The 19,125-nt window shown below is 36.7% G+C and overlaps 1 protein-coding gene and 1 long non-coding RNA gene across 8 annotated transcripts in view; one reads left to right on the top strand and one right to left on the bottom strand.

Moving 5' to 3' along the window:
• Positions 1-19,125, bottom strand: part of LOC138912316 (scavenger receptor class B member 1) — a 472,662-nt gene that overhangs the window by 248,783 nt on the left and 204,754 nt on the right. The gene's annotated exons all lie outside the window — the stretch shown is intronic.
• On the top strand, positions 9,078-9,581 carry LOC138912298 (uncharacterized). The gene is made up of 3 exons (XR_011417820.1): positions 9,078-9,195; positions 9,283-9,376; positions 9,451-9,581. It is a non-coding gene; the product is annotated as an uncharacterized lncRNA (long non-coding RNA).

The following is a 19,125-nucleotide window of genomic DNA, read 5'->3' on the forward strand; positions in this document are numbered from 1 at the left end:
TTAAAATTGTGACAGGTTTGGGCACTGTTTGTGAATCGTCACTGTGAAGGAAGGAAGATCGTCACTGTGAAGGAAGGAAGAAAAACAATTTTAAAAATTCCTAAACAATACACAAAAGCCTGATGAGTGTCCTAAAAATTAGGGACATAAGGTGTCTTTGGATCAAAAATGCATTGTAGAAGAAAATATTTTTATTTAATTTTTAAACGCTGTTCACAAATAAAGATTTTTAAACTTTGCTGTGACTTTAAAATTTTAAATGCGCCCACCTTCTCTTGTGGTTGAGTTAGATTGAATTTTCCAAAACGACCGTATAAAAGGGACATGTAACTATTTAATTCTGAAAAGATTACCAAAATTTGTTGACCACTCTTGAAGATATATTCCAAAAGACGAAGAAAATTTGTGATTTTCATAAATTAAAGATACCGCAAATACCAGAGCTGATAGACTATAGACGTAGTGGCAACCTATGCTTAGAAAAGCCTCATTTATCGAAATAAAATGGTGGCAGGCCTGGACACCGACCCATGTCACATTTTGTCGGCCTGTGTAATAAATGTAATATTAACTTCAGGATACGTTTCGACTGGGCGCAAGAAACCCGAAAGAAAAGAAAGCATTAACGGCTGGCCTTGGGTTTGTGATACCCTTGCATTATTTAACATAGATATTATTTCATTTGATTTCTCTTATGGGTTCAAAGGCCATAGAGAAATTGAGCTCAAATAATATGGTAAATTTCTGTCACATTATCTCTTATAACGACTTACCCAGCATTCTCCTTGGCGAAGAGGTCAACCACTTGGCGTAGGTTGGCTGTGGAGGGAGTGGGACAATTACCCATAAATTTGTCGGCAGAAATAATAAACCAGATTATTGAGCGCTCTTGTAAAATTACATTAAATTCACTCCGTCGTTTTCGTTAATTAGATATTAGATATAAAATTATAAAGAGAAACTTCCCTGGAAGGGTAGGAAGAACAAAACAAAAAAAATTATAATTCTTTCAGTGCAAATTCTCTTCTCTTCACTTTAAATTTCTTTCTTTTGACCTGTCGGCCTGGGCTCAAACTTCATGTTTCTCTTCCTTCGTTATTTCGCATTCGCAAAACTTTAGATTTAATTGATTTTATTTTGGCTTTACTTCATTTCTTTGTTTTAAATCGCGCACAGCCGAGATTTCGGTATTTTCTTAGGAGTTTCACCTTTTGACAAATTTATAACTATTTTTGATTTCTCTCTTTTCAGCACTTCCTTAATTTTCACATTATTTCTATTTAACCATGGGGTTTCACTAGATTCGGGTTTGTTTAACTTCGTTTATCTTGTTTTTATTCCTCTTTTGTTAGGTTATTCTCTCCGTGTTGAGTTGTCTCCTTTTGTATTCTTGTTCTCGTTTGCTCTTCGCGTAGCGGCTTTGCTGTTCCACGTTCCAGTTCCACCTCGTTCCAGTGCTCCGAAAGCCGTTATCGTTCTCCTTCTTCTCCCTCTTCGTCCGTTAGACGCGATGGAAAATTTTCAACCTGCACGTGGTTAGGAATACCGTAAAGATTATGTAACCAATCTTGGAGTTCGTATAACTTACATGTACACCTATATGTGCTTTATACATATGTATATTGCCGCGGCGACTGATTTGGGCGTCAGATTTTCGGTATTCTTGTGGGCGGCTACCAATGGCCGTGGCGGACGTCGATCGTGGTACTCCTTGGGCAACCGCCTTATGATTTTGGTCAGGAGTGCACACCAATGCGATCTTCTGTCGAGGGTGCGCCTCGGGACAGCCACTTTCCGATTTTTATCCGTGGGGTGCTCCCTGGGACAGTTGTCTGGTGGATCCAAATGACGGGAAATCGCCGCAATCCTCGCTGTAGTGCGGCTGCGACTTGGATTGGAAAACGCGACTCAAGCGCTGAGCGCGATCGGGTTGGTCCAAGCTGCAGAAAAAATTCCTTCTCTGGGAGGGCGTCGTGAATCGGTTGAAAGGCTCCTCGCGGCAAGTGCTGCCGAGCAAAACGTGGGTAAACTGTCGCAATTTTCGCGACACGCGGCCTAGGGTATGTTTAAAAAAACGCGACTCAAGCGCGAAGCGCGATCTAGTTAGGCGCGGATGTAGGAAAGCCTTCTCCTTTGACTCACGTTTCCCCGGAGGATTCTCTGATCGGATGAAATACGTCTTGATTGCTTTTTTCTTGCTTGTTTTTTTCAGAAGAACGTGCTAAAATTCGAGCCACGCCGCGTCGGTTTTTTTCCGGAAATACCAAACAGCTGATACAGCTTTTCGGTGCAACCCAGAGTCAGCTGTTTGACCTACGGCAACCTAGATTTAGACTGGGTGGCAAGGCTTGGTTCGTCATGTTAAACGTAGTATACTTTGAGGCTGTGTCTTACGTTAGTCGCTTCAGGCGCCGTTACAATCGCCACCGAACTGACTGAACAAATATATTGTGTTTCCACTGGACAAAATGTGAGTAGGGCGATTATTTATTATCTCTTCAGTGAATCAAACTTAAAAAAAAAATACAAGAAAAAAATGATTTTTCCAGTTTAGGGATTATTCTTAGGGTCGGTTTCTCGAGTCCCTGTCAAAGTCCCTGATAGCTATCTGCTCGGAAAACTTAAAGACCAGATAAACTCTTCGTAAAAGCAAATCCGCTTTCTCGACTGCTTTAATTTATCTGAACGAGAAACAATTACAGAGTGCTGTTAGCGCACAGAATTGTGCTGTGAAGCGCAAAAAATGGCGTGCTTCGATTATTTCATTAGCTGTTTGGGTATATTTCAAGGGAAAAGTCAGCTGTGATTTCGTTTCTTCTTCTTAGTTGGCTTTGGGAAATCAGCTGTCATTCAATCGAGCCGAAATCGCTTAAGAGGGACTCCGAGTCCCTGTCAAAGTTAGCTCTCACATTTATCCTCGAGAAAGCCAAAATTCCTTAGCAGGGACTTTATCGTCTTGACTTCACATATGCCGACAAAACGCCGGTACGCGTAATTCAGCATGAATTAGATACCATGAGACAAGGCGAACTTTCTGTAAATAGGTATTATGACGAAATAGAAAAGAAGCTGACGCTTCTTACAAACAAAACACTAATGTCACACGAGCCTTCCGCTGCTACCGTGTTGAACCTGAAATTTAGGAGCGACGCTCTCCACACCTTTGTCTCCGGGCTAAGAAGGGCCTTGAGACTTGCAGTATTCCCAGCCCAACCTAAGAAGCGGAAGCGGCTAATGATAGGTGTGCCTACGACGCAAGCTTGGCTAAATTCGCTAAATTCAACACAGCCAGTAAACGGGCAACGGACAGAACGGTAGTTCTAAACAAAGGCCGTTTGGTCAAAAGAACTAATACCAAATGCCCGAGGCCATGGAAGTAGACCCTACTTCCCGGTCAAAGTTGCAAGCGAACAACAAAAAGGTTTATGAGGATGTCTCGATGAGAACTCAGAAACTAAACCTAACCGAGCAAAGCAAAGATATTGAATATGAGAATTATGCAAGAACAGAAGCCTCAGCTATAGACGATGAAGCTTCAGACCTGGAATACTGTAATTTTTTAGGGATAAGTCCCTGCTTCCGTACATAACTTGTACGATAGCAGGGCGTACTTTAAGATTCTTAATAGATACCGGCGCCTCAAAAAATTATATTCAGCCCCTAACGGAGTTAAAATATATAATACCGGTTGAGAACACCTTTACAGTAAACTCCATTCATGGTGGAACATTCGTAAGACAAAAATGCTTTATTCATCTTTTTAATAAAAAAACACCTTCTTTATCTTAAATTGCCAAAAGGAATTTGATGGTATTGTGGGTCTAGACTTCCTAAAGGAGGTAAATGCTAAAATTAATTTAGTAAAAAATATTATAGAATACTAAAGCGGTATACAACCCTAGTCAAAAGTATTTTCAAAAATGTACCAGTACTCTCAAGGTGTATCGGATTTCGTCATCAGTAACTTCTTGCTGATGGCAATTTTCGACCGTCAAAATCGCCCTATAATAAGCCCACCTGGGATCACAAAAAAAAAAGAGGCTGGTTATTGACTTTAGGAATCCGATTCCTAACATATCGATAATACTGTCAAATTTAGGAAAAGCCCAATACTTCACAACGTTGGACTTAAAATCGGGATTCCACCAGATAGAGCTGGCGGATAGAAAGAAAATAGCTTTTTCAGTAAACAATGGAAAGTATGAGTTTTGCAGACTGTCTTTTGTGCTAAAAAACGCCCCTAGTATCTTTTAGATGGCTGTTGATGACGTTTTAAGGGACGCCATTGGGAAAATTTGTTGCGTCTACATGGATGACGCGATCATTTTTTCCGAATCAAAGGAGGAAAACATCAAATATGTTGATGAGACCTAAGTCGTTTATGCACCGCTCATGTATGCGCTTGTCCCAGGAAAAATCCAAATTTGTTAAAGAAAGCGTGGAATATCTTGGATTTATAGTATCGCGAGGGGGGATCAAAACTTCCCCGGAAAAAGTACAAGCCATAAAAAACTTTTTGCCCCCAAAAACATTATTTAATCTTAGATCCTTTTTAGGGCTAGCTAGTTATTACAGATGTTTTATAAAAGGGTTTGCTACCATCGCTCGTCCGCTCACAATGACAAAAATTTATATCAAAACAAGAAAGAACGCTATAGTCGGGTTGGTGTCCCGACTATCTGAAAAGGGAGTGCGAACGCTGTACTCGGGCTGGTGTCCCGACTAATAATCGCTAAAGGGAGTGCGAGAGAGATGGATATACAAAGTTTTTTTTTGATTGCGTATAACTTTTTAATGAATGGTCCGATTTGAAAAATGTCTTCTACATTTCGATAGGTAGTAAAAATGCAAAAATGCGGGCCGAATGAGAAAATATTAGAAAGTCTATTTAATGACAAGTGTAATCATTTTTCGTCACAAATGTTGATATCAGAACTTTTGTATGTTGAAGGCGCGATCGAAATTGCATTTTTACTTCTCGGAAATCTTTAAAGATGTGGGCGCAGGACCCATTTTAAAATCGTTAGTGGGCGATTGTGGGCTGCAAATTGCGCTGCATAGAAAGCCCAAGAATATGTGTGGAAAATCTCAACCTTCTAGCTTTTGTAGTTTCTGAGATCTCATCGTTCATACAGACGGACAGACAAACATGGCTAGATCGACTCGGCTAGTGACCCTGATCAAGAATATACAGGGGTGGTCAAAAGTATTTTCACAAATGTTAATGTTAACTGTACTCATATTTTGAACTTATAATATAAACATTTTGGCAACTATGGAAAGAGCAATTCAATTCCGTTTAAATGACACAAAAATTTTCTTAACCCATTAAGCACCCCTTGGAAAAGTGAGCAAATTAGACAATTTTTTTTAAAAGTCAAATTTTCAAATTTTTTCCTGGGGCTTAAAACAAAAATGTTTTGATGCAAAGTTGTTCCCCAATCAAAATTAATAATAACTGCAAATTTTCATACAAAATTTTACTGAGATGTCTCCATTCAAAAAATCATAAAAAATACAAGGAAAAATATTTTGAAAAATTTTTTTTTGCGCTTCTATTAGGATGCTTTGCCCTCTTCCTCCTTAACCGTCGCCGAAATGACAAGAAGAACCGGAGCAAGCTGCTGGCTGACATACTTGGAAAGACCGAGGGCGGCCTTAACTTAAAACTGGGAGGAGTTAACCCGACTGCGGTCATCGATCTTGGGCCAGCACCGGATGCACGCGTAAGCGGGAATCCAGCCGGCGAAATCCGATCCGGCCCATGCAATCGCTGAGTGGTCACGGTCACGAGGCGAAGCGTCTGCAAAGTTCGGCCAGCAACGGAGTTGCGGGCCGCCATCAGCGCCTGCCCAAAAGTGCTAAAAACTTCTCTATAACAAAAAACGGTCGTATTAAAAGCTAATCTTCGGAAAGTAATATTACCAAAATAAATGTAGGATTAGTGAATTTAGTATAAGTGTATCACCCTTGCAGCGTAAAATTAACAGCGACATCAACATTAAAAGAATATCGTGTATTTATTTAAAATGCATCGAGTATAAAAAGCATCGCTCTAAAAAAGAGTTGAGCGAGTCGAAAAAGCAAAGAGGTCGTGCGTGGTTCCGAAAAGAAGTCGAGTTTTAAAAGATATACATACGTTATATCAAGAAACAATAAGTGTATTAAAATATTCTGTTACTTTCCCAAATAAAATGAAATTTGTATTATCCTACAAATTTAATGTGGGCTCGTCCGGGAATAAGTTCAGAAAATTTATTGTACACTGTATTCGCTAACATATAATAAACCTTAATGACGGGAAAAAAATGGAAAAGTTGAGGTGAAAAAATTGCCTTCAATTTTCTCAAAGCTTTCTAGAAAATTCTTGCAAAATTTTCACGTGTGTGTGCAACGAGAAGTCGCACTCGTCGGAAAATTTGCGGAGAATGAAGTCAATTCGCAATACCAGATGAACACTAGAGAGAAAGAGACGACCATCCCCCACAAAAAGTAAAGCGACAACGATAATAATTTCAATAAGACGAGTAGTTTGATTTTGGCGTACATCAAATTTACTAAGGCGAAGCAATTTATAGCAGTTACACGCAATATTACGAAGTAACCAAACGACCAAAGTAGCGCCAGCTGAGAGAAGCGACAAGTAGTACTTTCTTTTCATTCATTTAAATTTATACAAATTTCGATAAAAATTTGTTTATGTAAATTGATTTTGTAGTGAATAGGTATACATTACTTATTTCGATACAAATTTTTTTATGTAAATTGATTTTGCCTCTATCTTTCTCATAGATTTCAATCTCAACCTTTAAGTCCTTTACCGTTTTGGCTCTATACAAGCCAGCTTTGTTTGACTTGCTGTCAGGGACTGCTTCAACAAAGTAACATACCAAACTCTCCTCCTCTACCTTAATAGGCTTGCTCAGTTCCATCAGTCTGTACAAATACTCCAAGCATGTCTCTATTGCTTTCTTCTCTCTATGCCTTAACATATTGTATTATATAAATATATTTATAAATATTATAAATGCAATTTTGTTGTTTATATTTATAGAATAATAATACTATTGGCGCAAGCAGGAACTTAGAAATTGCTCAGGCAATTTTAGAACACTAAATTCGAAGTTGTTTCTATTTCTCAAGGAAAGTTAATGTAAAAGGGAAAATACTGGAATACAACAAGCTAAAATTATACTCTGACCATTCGTTCATCCATTCATATCATTGAATTTTAAATAAAACGAGAGCTTGAAAATTATCGATGTCAATATCGACACTATCGATACTTCTGATATTTTTCAAACATCGATGTTTATCTATAAGAACCGCGAGTTCTTGGTATTTTATTCTTCTTTGGTCCCATAGATATTATGAAATACTTAAAAGTAGGCGAAAAGCGCATAGGTTATGGCAAAAAATGGCAAATAAAAGAACCGCGAGTTCATGGGAAGAGGAGGAACTTTGGTTTTTAGTACCAAAAACAAAATCTTGGTTGCAGCTACCGACCTTCTGTCCGCTATTAAAAAATCTCAAGAAACCGCGAATTCATAGCCTTTGATAAGAATTGGTCGCTTTTCGAAGATCGTTTGAGCAATCGAAAATGAAAGAACCGCGATTTCTTGGGGAAAGGAGGAACTCTCGTTCTTTTAATTCCAACAACAAACAAAACGAAGACCGTTTGAGCAATTTTGACAAAGGATAAAAAAAAAAGCAACCGGGAATTCTTCAGAAGAGGAGGAATTTGTTCTTCTTTAGTACCAAAAAATGGGATGGAACAAAGGTTTGTTCTATTATTTTACATAAGAATTTCCTTATAAAATAAAAAAAAAAGCAACCGGGAATTCTTCAGAAGAGGAGGAATTTGTTCTTCTTTAGTACCAAAAAATGGGATGGAACAAAGGTTTGTTCTATTATTTTACATAAGAATTTCCTTATAAAATATTTAAAAAAAAATTCTTAAGAAGCCGTGATTGTCATTGACTAAGAATTGGTGTCTTTCTAGACATGTGATGCAACTCAACTCAATTAATAAAAAATAAATAAGCCACGCGTTCTCAAGAGGAGGATCCTTTAGTCTGAAATTGTATTTTAATAATGAAAACAAAAAATTAAAATTAAATAAATTAACCGCGATTTTTTTTAATAATAATATTAATAATAATGCAAGTGTATTATGCATGTATATAATAATAATACGTGGTATTAACAGAATTATAAAATTGTTTTTAATTTGTCTTTGCATTCCTTGACAACATCGATATTATCGATACGATAATGATAAATTATCGAAAATATCGATACTGTCATTTATCGATATTTTTAAGCTCTAAATAAAACTCGACCTTGACCTAAACAAAATAGGTCAAAATATGCTTGGCATATCCCTTAACCTTTTTTGACCTAAAAAACTGCATATTTCCGATATGCCATTATTTTCTTAAAGCTTGAATTTTTAAAGGTTTATTGAATTTTTTTTTAGAATTTTCTGACCACAAACAAAAAAAACGTGAAATCCGAGTATTGGGAGACACTTTTGAAAAGCACAATTAATGAAGGTATTAAATCACACAAAGTCCAATGGAGTACGTTTTAACCCGGACAAGGTTTAGTATAGAAAACATCAAGTTGAGTTTATGGGTCATATTCTTTCGGAAGGTCAAATCAAGCCGCAACAAAAACATGTAGATGCAATTCGGCAGAGCCTCGGCAGAAGCGACTCTCTCACCAACCCCCTCTCTCTCAATCTCCGTCACCGACGAAGCCGACCTAAACGGCGCCAGAGACGACGCTCTCCCAAATTTCTCTCTCTCAAATTATGCAAGCGCAATCATGGTGGAACTATACAAGGTGGTCTCGTCAGCTCTGCTGAGGACGTTAAATATGTTTACCTCTCTGTCTCTTTTAGGCGATAGAATGAGATAGCTAGATAGAGACTGACACAAATAACGTCCTCAAAAGAGGGCAGCTCTCGCGACGAGATCACCTTGTATAGTTCCACCATGAGCGCGATCGTGGCAAAGGGAAAAGAACAACAAGAGAGATTGAAATTGCAGATGTTGTTTTTCTCGCTCAGTATTCTTTTTCTACTTCTGAAAAGCAGGCGCCTTTGTTCCGCGTTTTTCAATTGCGTTCTAACTGTGATAAGTTGTTTTCGAGCTCAAACAAAAGTGCTATTAATCAAGAATGCATTTTTAGGTAAGTAATTTTAAAGGGAATTATAACTTTGTCTTGTCAAAATTATTATAGCTTCTCATTTTTAAAATATGTATGTTTTATTTTTAGGTCAAGCTGATGGTACAAGGTGCATAAACAATATAATTTCAGATGAAATCATTTTGTCCTACAGCCCAGAAGGATGTTATTCTTGCACTTCTAAGTAAGTTTTTATCGTTCTTGTCTAATATTCTAATATTATATAATATTATAAAAATATATTTTTTCCAAATTCAGATCCCATTGGTCAGGTGAAGCCTGCAGAGCCTCCGGAGGGGATGCGGAGATGTGTGAAATATATCCATGCGCGAAAACGGAGTTCACCAAGACTCCGGAAGCCATGACAAACGTACCGAAGACCCTACAAGTCACCGTAGTTGGTAAAAATCTATTAATTTAATGTAAAACTATGAAAATAGTTTACCAAAAATGATGTAGTAAAATGAAGTGAAAAGAAATAAACCTTTTGATAAGGGCGATGAAATTCAACATATTTTTTATTTTTCTCTCTCTTTGCTGATGATTTTGGGTGATATTTCGGCGCTAAAATAGCGCCAAAAAGGCACCGAATTTGGTGATGCATTAAGCGCTGAAAAATGGTGATGAACAGTTGCTAAGAAAGCGCTAGTTTTTGTCAGTGATGAGCCCCTAGGACATGCCCATGTTAAAATCAGCGCTATTTTTCATCCAAATTCCTTACTGATTGAACGCTTAGTGCTCAAGTTTTAGCAGTGATTCACTGGAAAAAAAAAGCGCTGAATGGAACTGCAGGAAAGTCATGGCAACCTCTAGAACTAAGAAATTAAAAACGTTTACTGAACATACATAGAGAAACATACATGTTGACTTATTAACTTATTGACATGTTGACTTATTTAAGATTTGACAGCATTTAGGAGTAGAAAATAAAATTAAAAATGCGGTTTTATTCGTTTAATAAATCCAATAAAATGTCATCATGCAAACGCTTTAAACCGAAATTAAAGCATACAATGAACAATATATTAAAGGAATAGTTAAAATTAGTTTCATTTAAGATTTAATTCTCAGATTTCTTTTTTCATCAGAGAAAACTTGAAAATTTTGGGATTTTCAACTTTGGCGTCGAATTCCAAAGAGATGGGCAATGTTTGACAATGGGGACTATTTTTTAGGAATGCCGTGATGTATTGAGAGTAGATTTCAGCGAAAATAACAAGGGTTAGTCCAATTATATAGACCACATAATTTAAAATGTCGGCAAACATCAGTTTTTTGTATTCTTAGCTATACCGCGGAACATGTAGGTGATGGGATATAAGTTTGTATGGGACTTTTATCAGGAGCACCCAATTATCATGGAAAACTAGAAATAATTCGTGGAAATTTCACAAAGTTCAGTTTTGTGTTCCTGTGTTATTTTTGTTTACAGTCGCCGCCTATTATAAATCTTAAATTTGGAGTCTGTCTACCAAAAAAAGGCAAAAAATCCGAACATTTAAACTCCATCATAAATTGGGTGGATATGAGCCGGAAATAGGGATAAATTCAAAAAAGTCTGAAATTTAACATTTTGAACTTTAAAAAATCTATGGCACAGGTTTTTGTGCCATCGAAAAAAAATTAGTGATATTTTCGTGATCTAGGGCTCTAACACTAACAGAATTTGCAATCAATGCCGTGGAGCACTCCAAGAATATTATTTTGTAAACTAATGATATTTGGCTTAGTTAATTCCAGATTTGTCATCAAGAACAGGAAAGCTTAGAAACCTTAGTGTAGCAAGCGAAGTACTTGATATATTATTGTATTTATTTACTTCATTAAATATATATGTTCAATGGGGGCGCGCAATTACCAGTTGCATATGCGTCTCGATCATTTACAAAAGGGGAGTCCAACAAGTCAACCACTGAGCAAGAATTAGCGGCCATCCACTGGGCCATAAAGTATTTCAGACCATACGTTTATGGGAGGCATTTTATAGTAAAAACAGATCATTGACCATTAATTTACCTATTTTCAATGAAAGATCCTAGTTCAAAATTAACAAGAATGAGGCTAGATTTACTGCGGAATTTATTTATTTTACTGCGGAATACCTCAAGGGGAAAAATAATTACGTGGCAGACGCTCTGTCCAGAATTACAATAAACGATTTAAAATCATTAAACAGACAGGTAATGAAAATAACAACCAGATCAGAAACACGAAAAAATCAGGATCAGAAATCAGAAAAGAAACCCTTGCAGAAGCAGGAGTACCCTGAGCCCAGAGTCTATGACGTTGTCAATAACAATGACATCAGAAAATATGTGAAGCTTAAATTCGTCAAACACAAGTGTTTGTTTAAACGAGGAAAACGAATAATTTCCCAATTTATAACACAGGAACACAAAATTAAACTTTGTGAAATTTCCACGAACCATTTCAAGTTTTCCATGATATGTGGGTGCTTCTGAGTAAAAGTCCCATACAAAATTATTTTCCATCACCTACAGGTTCCGCGGTACAGCTAAGAATACAAAAAACCGATGTTTACCGACATTTTGAATTACGTGGCCTATATAATTGGACCAACCTTTATTATTTTCGGTAGGACATACTCTTAATACATCACGGCATTCCTAAAAAATAGTCCCCATTTTAAACCATTGCCCATGTCTTTGGAATTCGACGCCAAAGGTGAAAATCCCAAAATTGTAGAAATTTTTCTGATGGAAAAACAATTCTGAGAATTAAATCTTGAATGGAACTAATTTTAACTATTCATTGTATCTATTGTTCATTGTATGCTTTAATTTCGGTTTAAAGCGTTTTCATGAGGACATTTTATTGGATTTCTTATACTAATAAAACCGTTTTTTCTATTTCTTTATCTACTCCTAAATGTTGTCCGATCCGGATGATTCTCATATATAATATGCGTAGGGACAAAAAATTTCGACTGGTGAAGTTTCAAGTCAATATCTTTTGAATTGACCGAGTTATTAATTTTGGCCAAGAAAAGTGGTCAAATGCCCCATAGTGCCACGGTGCCGGCTGGCTCTCGCTCACTAACACATCGAGCCAGCCGTCTCAGGGCATATATGTGTGTACGTGAATATGCTAACGCTGCATTTAATTTGCCCGCTGCTCACTCAATTCTAGCAGCTAAGAATGTTTGACTTCTCAATAAAGACACTCTCAAACTGGACGTCTTCGGGATTACTTCTTTTAATTAAATCTCGTTATCACAATAGATACCCCATTTGAGTGGAAAAAAGAACATGGAAACGAGCTTAATGACTTGGTAATATCAAGTGAACCAGTTTTAGCAGTATACGATAGTTTAAAGCCAGTTGTAGTTCAAACCGATGCCTCCAAAGATGGACTTGGATGCGTAATTTTGCAGAATGGTCATCCAATTAGTTTTGCCTCACGCCAATTTTTCAAATTGAAAAATGACTTGGCAATCGTTTTTGCCTGTGAAAGGTTCCACTTTGTGTATGGACGAGAATTTATGGTTAAAAGTGACCATAAACCATTAGAAGTCCTTCTACAAAGAGATATTTCTTCAGTAACAATGCGATTGCAATGAATGTTATAATCTATACAAAATTAATTTTGAATAAGATCCCAAAAGCTCAATGCTCCAAGCAAAGTATAATTAACACCCTAGCAAGCAATAGGACAAATACCAAACAACATCGAAACCATGATTTTGACTCTAAAACAGGGTATGATAGAATGTATGTCTTTAATAAAAACAACAATGCAAAACCTTATGCAAAATCAAAATATTTTAATAAATTTGCTCACAGCCCAAAAATCTAAATAATCGATGTCAGTTTCACTCCAGACCTCATTGAGTAAAGACGTGCAGCTACGGCGATCTATATCACCAACAACCAGTGCTTATCAGCAAAATTCGCAAAAACAAACAAGAAAACAAAAGAGACTCCCAAAAAAGATAAAAAAAAAATACAACAACAAACAGTCACGTGATCACAGCAACCACAAGCAGGGGGTTCGCCCCACAAAACCAAAATGTTACCACCAGATAAAAACAGACTTTTTTTCTAAAAACTTAATAACTGAACATAAATTCATCGTTATAAAAAGTAAAGACAATACATCCCTGGAAAACACAAACCCATTCATTCTAAAAAAATCAATCGACTACATCTGCGGAGGTGAAGTGGAAAAATGTAAAATTACAAGAGCAGGTACAATTCTAATTCAAATAAAAAACATTCAACAAGCCGAAAAACTTCTAAAAATTAAAAAACTTGGTGTAGTAGACGTAGAAGCATACGAACACAAAAACCTTAATCAGACCAAAGGAGTTATTTATTGTAATTTGCTTAGGAATATCACAGAAGAAGAAATTCTAAACGAACTGAAGTCCCAAAAAGTTTCTGAAGTGTACAAATGGACGATCAAAATCGAGTTCCAACAGGACATAAAACGCTTACATTTGACTCTACCAATCTCCCTGAAAAAGTGTTTGTCGGATACGAAATAGTATTCACACGCCCATATATACCTCTTCCTATGCAATGCAAGAAATGCCGTCGCTTCAACCACCCCCAAGTTGGCTGCAAGCAAGACAACCCTACATGCAAAAACTGCTCTGAGACCACCCACAACAACGACAACAACGACTGTAGGCAACAACCTAAATGCATCAATTTCAAAGGAAACCACTCATCCAAGGACAGAAAATGCCCAATCTTTCTCGACTCTGAAAGACCCTCGACATCAACAAACGACCGCGTTCTCAGAAGCCAAGCTAAAGAAAAATCCACCCTATCTAAAAACCTCAAAGCAAAAGACCAAAGAACAATCCTTTCCAGTACGAACGTTATAAAACAAACACAAAAACTGCCCTAAACTATGTCCTTAAAAATATTACAATGGAATATTAAAGGATATTCGAACAACTACAACCAACTACTAATACTCATCAAGACACACTCTCCACATATTATTTCACTCCAAGAAACACACATACAACAATTTCAGAGCCTACCAACACCAGTAAACTAAAATATACTAACAAACATTGCATCTAACAGATTTGGAGGAGTAGCCCTGCTAATCCACAAATCAATCCAACACACTCAAAGTAATATCAGTGAAGATGTAGAAGCAATAGCAGCAGAGATAAAATCAAAAGAAAACTTTAAAACTTTACATTTCACCTAACAAATCTTTTTCACGCAACAACCTAAACAACGTAATTAACTTAAACAAAGAAACTGTTGTGATAACAGGAGATTTTAACAGCTGGCACCAAAACTGGGGATCTGCACACTCGAATTCAAGAGGAAAAACAATAGCCAAATTCATTGAACACTCACAACTTTCACTACTAAATGATAAATCACCAACACACTTTACTACACACAACACCTTCACACACATTGACCTCAGCTTTTGTTCTCCATCACTCACACCACTCACAACCTGGAATCTGATAGATGACCTTTGCGGAAGCGACCACTTCCCAATCATCATCACTTTTTTTCCAACCGACACAATCATCAACAAAAAGACACCAATTTTTTAATTAAACGAAGCAAACTGAGATAACTTTACAACCCATACACATAACAACAATAACCTATACCCTCCTTCAACCAACATAAACAAAGAAACAGCATTAATTAACAAAATAATCATTAAAAGCGCACACCATACGATACCACAAACACTACCACACCGACACTCACGCACAGTTCCTTGGTGGTACAAAAACTTAGCAGACTTACACATTGAGAAAAAACAAACATGGAAAGCACTGAAAAGAAACACAACCCAAGAAACGATCATTGCTTACAGAAAAGCAAACGCGCTTCTGAAAAGGGAAATTACAATTAGGAAAAGGGTATCCACAACCAACTTCACATCAGCCATTCAAGCAAGCACACCAACAACAAAAATATGGAACAACATTCGCCGATTTTGCGGTCTTAACCCAGCAAAACAAATACACTGCATAACAACCAACAACAATGTAACCACCAACGACAAAAACCAAATCGCCAACCTTCTTGCACATCATTGGTCCCATCTTTCAAAAGACGAAAACTTCAGCCGAAATTCCCCTCCCATAAAAACAAGACAATAATCCTCAATCACATGCCATCCACATCTGCTATAGAAATCGACAAACCCATAACCAAAATCGAATTAACCATTGCTCTACAATCACATAAAGGCTCAACACCAGGAATCAATAGAATCTCATACCCCATGATAAAAAACAGTTCACCATCAATAAAAAGTAGAATACTTTCTCACTTCAATCACATCTTCAAACACTATATACCTCAATCATACAAAACCAGCCTGATCATACCAATTCTAAAACCTCAAAAGGATAAAACTGACATCTCATCACACCGACCCATCTCACTTAACTGCTGCCTGAGTAAAACAATGGACAAAATAACACAGGCCGACAAAATGTGACATGGGTCGGTGTCCAGGCCTGCCACCATTTTATTTCGATAAATGAGGCTTTTCTAAGCATAAGTTGCCACTACGCCTATAGTCCATCAGCTCTGGTATTTGCGGTATCTTTAATTTAAGAAAATCACAAATTTTCTTCGTCTTTTGGGATATATCTTCAAGAGTGGTCAACCAATTTTGGAAATCTTTTCGGAATTAAATAGTTACATGTCTGTTTTATACGGTCGTTTTGGAAAATTCAATCTAACTGAACCACAAGAGAAGGTGGGCGCATTTAAAATTTGAAAGTCACAGCAAAGTTTAAAAATCTTTATTTGTGAACAGCGTTTAAAAATTAAATAAAAATATTTTCTTCTACAATGCATTTTTGATCCAAAGACACCTTAGGACACTCATCAGGTTTTTGTGTATTGTTTTGGAATTTTTAAAATTGTTTTTCTTACTTCCTTCACAGTGACGATTCACAAACAGTGCCCAAACCTGTCACTATTTTACGTAACGCATAACTATTTTTGAGCACAAGGGACCCTTGCTTTAAAAATATTTATACATGGGCGTAAGTTAAAAGCTGGAGGGGGATAACACTTCAGGCATTTCAGCCCCCAAAGATTAGTAGGCTACGCTCATGTGCTTATATTCAAAGCAAAACTACTTAGATCGTTTAGAAATATGTGATTTAAAATTGTGACAGGTTTTGGCACTGTTTGTGAATTGTCACTGTGAAGGAAGTAAGAAAAACAATTTTAAAAATTCCAAAACAATACACAAAAACCTGATGAGTGTCCTAAAAATTAATGACATAAGGTGTCTTTGGATCAAAAATGCATTGTAGAAGAAAATATTTTTATTTAATTTTTAAACGCTGTTCACAAATGAAGATTTTTAAACTTTGCTGTGACTTTAAAATTTTAAATGCGCCCACCTTCTCTTGTGGTTCAGTTAGATTGAATTTTCCAAAACGACCGTATAAAACAGATATGTAACTATTTCATTCCGAAAAGATTTCCAAAATTGGTTGACCACTCTTGAAGATATATCCCAAAAGACGAAGAAAATTTGTGATTTTCTTAAATTAAAGATACCGCAAATACCAGAGCTGATGGACTATAGGCGTAGTGGCAACTTATGCTTAGAAAAGCCTCATTTATCGAAATAAAATGGTGGCAGGCCTGGACACCGACCCATGTCACATTTTGTCGGCCTGTGTAATAGCAAACAGACTATGGTGGTTTCTTAACAACGACAAACTTCTACACCCACATCAATTCGGTTTCAAAAAAGGTAAATCGACATCGGATAATCTGCTCTAAGCAGATCACATCATTACGAAGTCACTTAATACCAGGAAACATACCTCACTCATCTCTCTTGACTTTGCAAGAGCTTTCGATCGAGTGGGTACACATTCAATAATTGACCAACTAATTAAATGGAAATGTGGCCAAAAAATTATAAACTATATTATGAACTTCACCAAGAACAGAAAGATAACAGTCAGAAAGCGGAATCCCACAAGGATCCCCCATATCAGTTGTACTCTTCCTAATAGCCTTCAATAAACTAGCTAACATCCTGACAAGATATTAACAGATAAAATTTAGCGCATATGCAGACGACTTCCTTTTGCTGGTAAATCTAAAAAACAAGAAAAACATTACCATCAACCTAAACCACATCTTTAGGAAAATAGAAGACTGGGGAAGCTACTCAGACGCATCACTATCACAAACAAAATGCGAACATTTACACATATGTAGAAAACACAGATGCAACTGCATAATGACAACACAGAATTCAAACATAAAAAACGTAGAATCACTTAAAATACTCGGACTAACCATAAACAAGAAATACAACTGGAACTCACATATTGACACTCTCATACCATCACTCTCCAACAAACTTAACATCATAAAATGCTTGGCCAGCCCCAAGTTTAACTGCAACACAAACACTCTATTAAACATCACAAAAGCCATACTTATATCTAAAATTGACTATGCACTTCACACATATGGATACGCCCCAAAAAATATACTAAACAAATTAAAAACCACATTAAACTCAGCTCTTAGAGCAGTCCTAGTTGCGTTTCGCACAACACCAACATACAATTTACTCTACGAATCTAGCATCCCAACCATCGAACAACGGCGAGATCATCTCACAACTAAACTCTTCAAAAACCTTATGTGCTCCAAAGACACACCAATACACAAACTTATCAAACCAACAACCAAAAGAAAAAAAATGGACCTCAACACTAGATCGAACCATAGAAAACTGTCGACAACTTAACATACCCTTTAAACCAACAAAACTATACAAAACAAAACCGCCATGGCAACTACAACAAAATATAATAAACACCTCGCTGCATAATTACAAAAAAAAAAAAACAACACTTCACCAGAAACATACCAAAAACTATTTAATGAAACAAAAAAACTACAAAAATCATACATTTATATACACGAACGGATCTCAACAAAACTCAACTACAGCCTTTGCTATTACCACCGAAACAGAAATATTGCACTACGGTAACCTGCCACCGCACTCATCAATCCTAACAGCAGAGATAATTGGAATACTCGAAGCCATCAAAATCGCTACTAGCAGGAGCGGAAAATTTGTAATCTGCTCTGACTCCTTAGGAGCGATCGAAGCAATACGAAATCCACAATATCTTAACAAATACTCAACACACATCGGATCACAAATCCAACTAAAACAACCTAAATTTAAATCTTATGGACCCCAGGACACTCCAGCATCAAAGGAAACGAACTCGCAGATAAAACGGCAAAAGAAGCAACAAAAATGCCACTTATATTTACGCAAAACGAAAACATAAAAGACATAAACAAACTTCTAAAAAATAATCTAAATCAAGAAAATGCAACACATGGTACAAAAACATTAACACAAACAACATCCACATATCAACACTTTCTAACTTAATTCAAGAGGAACCAGCAGAATACATCAAATTAAATTCATTAGACTCCGCCTTGGACATTCAAACATAACACACAAACACCTTCTCGATCCGCGCACCTCACGCAACTGACCTCTTTGCCAATCAACCCCAGTTAACATGGAACACATCCTAGACACATGCCCAGCAATAACCCAGGAAAAGCAACTTCTTTTTAAAAATCTCAAAGCCACAGACTACCTCAAGCACCCAATAACAGAAAATATAAAAACGGTCATAAATTTCCTAAAAAATACAAACTTATATAATCTAATCTAAAATGTCTCGAATTCAACAAGCTAAAGGCCTTTGCAGCTAGAGCTCTTAACTCATAGCTAGCTTATAGTTTTAACTTTAAGTTCGCTCTATATAAATAAATAAATAAAAAAAATAAATAATCGATGTCTTGCCTTCGAATATCCATGTGGAATGCCAATGGCGTTTCACGGCACAAGCTTGAAATAACTCAATTCTTCAATGAAAACTAGATAGAT

Source organism: Drosophila takahashii, chromosome 2R (assembly GCF_030179915.1).
Source record: "Drosophila takahashii strain IR98-3 E-12201 chromosome 2R, DtakHiC1v2, whole genome shotgun sequence".
Classification (NCBI taxonomy): Eukaryota; Metazoa; Arthropoda; class Insecta; order Diptera; family Drosophilidae; genus Drosophila; species Drosophila takahashii.